The 4,947-nt window shown below is 36.6% G+C and overlaps 1 non-coding gene across 1 annotated transcript; it reads left to right on the forward strand.

The window, feature by feature from the left end:
- The first annotated feature begins 361 nt into the window (after nt 1-361).
- LOC122072440 lies at nt 362-468 on the forward strand. The gene has a single exon (XR_006138455.1). It is a non-coding gene; the product is annotated as a small nucleolar RNA R71 (small nucleolar RNA).
- The last annotated feature ends 4,479 nt before the right edge of the window (nt 469-4,947 follow it).

The following is a 4,947-nucleotide window of genomic DNA, read 5'->3' on the forward strand; positions in this document are numbered from 1 at the left end:
AGAGGTGTTGAGGCATTCTTCTAGGAGATGTCCAGGGGACTGGCACCAAGCACAAATCTTAACTAAATTGACTGATGATGGCTCTCTAGGAACAATAGCCTCAATTCTCTTGATTATGCTATCCAAATGGGTTTCCTTGGCTACTATCCCATCTACAAAATATCATTTTCTTCTTATAGTTCTTTCACTCTCTTGGGTTGATTCCCACTCACGGGTTTTGTCAGCTAAGTCAAGTAAGAATTTCCATGCCTTTCCTTCATCTGTAAAGGATGTAAATCCCTCAGGGCACATAGACTCTATCATTTGTTTAGTTGGGTAATCGATACCCCCATAAATTATTTGACATAAATGCCAAAGGTCTAGGCCATGGTGAGGGCATTCTTGGAGTAGATCCTTGAATCTCTCTATAAGTTTGGAAAATGACTCACTAGGCTTTTGCCTAAACAGAAGGATATCACTTCTAAGCTTATTGGTCTTGTGAATTGGGAAAAACTTCTTAAGGAAGACAACTGTGAACTGTTCCCATGAGGTTATAGAATTTGTGGGTAACCCATACAACCACTTCTTAGCTTAGTCTTTTAATGCAAAAGTGGTAAACCTAAGCTTAACAGCATCATCAGAAAATAATTGGATCTTAATTAGAACACACACCTCTTCAAATTCTCTTAAAAATAGGTATGCATCCTTAGAGGTCAACCCATGAAAGTAGGGCAACATAGTGATGTATTGAGATTTGAGTTCAAAATTATTGCTCTGGGCTTGTGTTAGAACTATGCAGGAAGGTTGGGATGTTCTAGCAGGGTAGAACCTATCTTTCAGAGATTTAGGTGAAGGGTTTTGCTGTTGGTCTCTTATATTGAAGTGTTTTAAAGAGAGCAAACGTATAGGATCACTACTTGTTGGATCTCTTCTTTCTAACCGATTCTTAGTATTATGTACCCACCTAACACTCATGCAACAGAAAACTACCTACAACTAGAGTAAGGCAAGCACAAAAGAATGGATAGCAAAACTCTATTTTTTATGATTTTTTTTATTTTTTTGATTTTTTTGGCTTTTTGGGAGCTTACCGGCAGGGATCCGGGGTTGCTCAGGTCAATTCCTGAGGTACTGCTACAGGGCGAAACCTGTCTTTATCATACTGTGAGATATGGCGACCTCCATCGATACAACTATTATTGCAAGTTGTTATTCTCAGGAATTCAATAAAAGAAAATGAAAAACAAAACAAAGCAAACAAAGCACTCCGATTTACCAAAAGAAAGTGAAAAATAAGATGGAACTGTCTCCTCGGCAACGGTGCCAAAAACTTATTGGGATTTAAAACGTAACCGTAAGCATACGAATCACTGTAGCTACGGGTCAAACACAGGGAGAGTAACCACTTTATTTTTTTATTTCTTTTAATAATACGAAAGTGAACCGATTAATGGTTGTGATCTAATTCTAATTACCGTCCTAAACATATGTATCTAAAATAACATCCTAACCATTCGTCATCTAAAAATTTAAAGACGCAAGCCACGCAATTAAAATTAAATAAATAAATAACTGAAAATAAATAACCCACGTAATTTAAAAAAAAATAAATAAATAAATAAAGGAAAAAAATGCTGAAATAAAAATAAAGTAAAAGAAAGGGGAGAAAGCTAGAGAGAGACTCACAAATAGGTTTCTCTACTTGGCCCGAGGGATGCATCATAATATGAGCTTCCCTATTTGACCAGAGAGTCACTCTTACAAGGGTTACTCTACTTGGCTTTAGGGAAAGAGAGACAATTAAAATAAAAACAATAAATTGATGGTTCTATGGTTATGAGGGCCAAAGTCAACACATACACTAGCCATGAACCTTGGGGAAAGGGATAGCAATAATGTAACGACTGAAATTAAAATCCTAAATTAAGAAAGAAATGATAGTCAGAATAGGGAATGAAGGGGGGGAGAGAAGACTACTGAAGGAGCCTACTTACTTGAATCAATGCTTGAACTTGAAAGCTTGGGTGATTTGAGATACTACCAATACTAAAAACCAGATCTGGAATAAACCAAATCTGAAATTTCTAGTACTAGAGAAAACAACTGTTGAAAAAAAAAAGATGTTCCACGGCTCGTGATCTTGTCACCTAGATCTAAGCCTAGAACTATAACTTTAAAAATTACAACTCAATTGCATAAATCATAAACATAAAAGGCTGAATATAAATAAAAGAGTGCTTGCATTAATTGAAATAAAAAGCTATTACAAAAGTGATTAAAGAGAAAATAAAGAAGAACTAAAACTAAAAAGAGTGAGAAAAGGAGAAAGAGAGCAACTAAAAAAATCCCTAGAAGAAGAATGAAGTCTCTCCCCTCCTTTTACATGAGTTGTATTTATAAGGAATGGAGAGGTAGGATAACAAATTTCTCTTTCCTAAAAGGAAAAAATTCACAATTGGTAGTGAGATCTTTTGAGACCAAAAGTGCTAAGGTGGAGGAGAGAGAAGAGAAATAAACAATGAGAAATTTTTTATAATTTTTTTGCTTATTTTCTTTTCTTTTTCTTATTTATTTTTCTCTTCTTTTTCTCCCTCTCTTCAAATCTTACGCACAACCTTTTTTCTTTCCCTTGGAAAGATTTTCCTTCTTGCTTTGTGTGATTTTGACAATCTTTTGGTGATGATGTGGAGGAGAGAGAAGATTTGGACAAGATTTATTTCTCTTTTTTTTTTCTCTTCTTGTGTAAGAAACCCCTCTCATGATTTTTCTTGCTTCTAATTTGATGTTAAAATTTCCTCCATGCCCTTACTGTTTTAAGTGAGTGAAAAGTAGGAAATCTTCAACAAAATTCTCAAAAAAAAAAGACAACCATAAGATTCGAACTTGAGACCTCCTGGTGAGCAAGGAGTTTTGGACACCATAGCTCACCAATTACACTAGGTAGTTGTTGTGGGAGAGATATGACGCCCGATAATACTTAAAGCCGTTAAAATACAAAACCTGTAAAAAGAGAGTAAAAACCTAAGGTAGCTCCATTCTAGATATGTAAAATACATGTTTTACTACCCTAGATTTCACACATAAATGTGCTCATCAGAACCCAATGTGGAGTTTTTAGCTTATGACTGGTGGGTCCCCGACAATCTTGGGTATGGGGCCGAGTGTCCGTGCCAGAGCTGTGTTGTGAGACAGCAACATTGAATACCAACCCAGGATTCTTTTTTATTATTTTACGATGTTTCCCCTTTTGTGCTTTGGATGTTTAAATTATATTTCTTATGTATATATCATGCCTACGGGTTCATATGTAAATGTATTATGTAATACAATTTGGGTATCAAGAGTATTGGGGTGTTTAGATGTATGTATATGTAAGACTTCTGCTAAAATACAGAATTTACTTTGTTTAGTGTATGTGTGTATGCTGTGCTGTGGTTATTGTATTAGATGATCCTGACAAGTTTTTGGTTAATAGGAGTTAACTCGGTCACTAGTCCTATTCTGTGTGAACGGGGTGTGACACTCTCCTCCATCAAAGACTTGGGGCCATTGAGTTTCTTTCTGGGTATTGATTCCCTTTCTCAATCTAGTGTGTTTCTTTTATCTCAACAACACTATATCACAGATCTCCTCCATCGTGTTGAGATGTCTGAGTGCAAACCCATTCACACTCCGATTTCTAGCACTTCTTTTCCATCGCATCAAGGGGGTGCACCCTTCCTAGATGCTACCAAGGACAGGCCTATTGTGAGTGCTCTCCAATACATCACTCTAACATACTAGAGATTGCAGTTGTAGTGAACCGGGATTCTCTGTTCATGCATGCTCCAATAGAGGAGCATTGGTCCTTGGTCAAACATATCCTCTGGTGTGTCAAATCCCCTTGCACTCATGGTCTCCTCTCCCACTCCTCCATTCTTCAACTTCAAGCTTTCACTAATGCTATTTGGGTAAGGAAATCTAACGATAGTAAATCAACCAGTGGCTATGCTACCTTTCTTGAACCTAATTTGATATCTTGGTCCTTCTGAAAGTAGAAGACTATCGCACATTCCTCCACTGAGTCTGCGTACAAAGTGTACGCCTATTCATCTGCTAAAATAACTTGTTATAATCTTTTTTTCGAGAACTCGGTGTACCCTAGTCTGCGGCACCAATTAATAATATAAACAAACCACGTCACATAATAACAGATTCTCTCAAACAGAGTTGGAACACCATCAACTGCATGGGTTACAGTGTAATTGTCAATTCTCCAGGAAATGGTTATAACATTACGGTAAACCAAATTTTTTATTTTTTTTATATAAATAAAAAAAGAAATGAGAGAGAGAGAGGGATTGATTGATTTTGATAGAGTTAATTTTTGTTGGGATTCGCAGATAATTGATTCTCCTGCTTTCCATCTTTGGGTGCGGAACAGGGAGGTCCATCAGTCCTTGTAAGCTTACCATGTTTGTGGGCCTGGATGCATGGGTTATGACAGAATAAAACTATGGTCCACAATAAAAGGCCATTGACATTGAGTAAAGCCACTACTTCCGAATCTTTATTAATGGGAACTGTTAAAATTGATAATGCCCTTTGTGAAGGAAATATAACATCTTTAAACCCCTCACACAACCCCACACCACCCCCCGCCCAAAAAAAAAAAAAAGGAAGGAAATATGACATGCAATTCTATGAACTCACACCTGCAATTCATATGGCGAACAAGATTAAAACCAGGGAAATCGGACGATTGTGTGCTTCCCACTTATACCATGTTTGAGCTGCCCATGTAGAAAATTGAGCCCTTGTTTAATTGATTTCTTATGTCTTAGTTTGAAATTGTTCTGGATCTTGATTTAATGCTATTTTCGGATGTTTAGGTTAGGTGTCTTTCTTGATTGAAAAAAACAAGAAAAATAAAAGGAGTACTATCCAAAGTGGGGCAAAATGTACACTTATATCCCTAAAATTTCACAC

This window comes from Macadamia integrifolia, chromosome 2 (assembly GCF_013358625.1).
Source record: "Macadamia integrifolia cultivar HAES 741 chromosome 2, SCU_Mint_v3, whole genome shotgun sequence".
Taxonomy (NCBI): domain Eukaryota; kingdom Viridiplantae; phylum Streptophyta; class Magnoliopsida; order Proteales; family Proteaceae; genus Macadamia; species Macadamia integrifolia.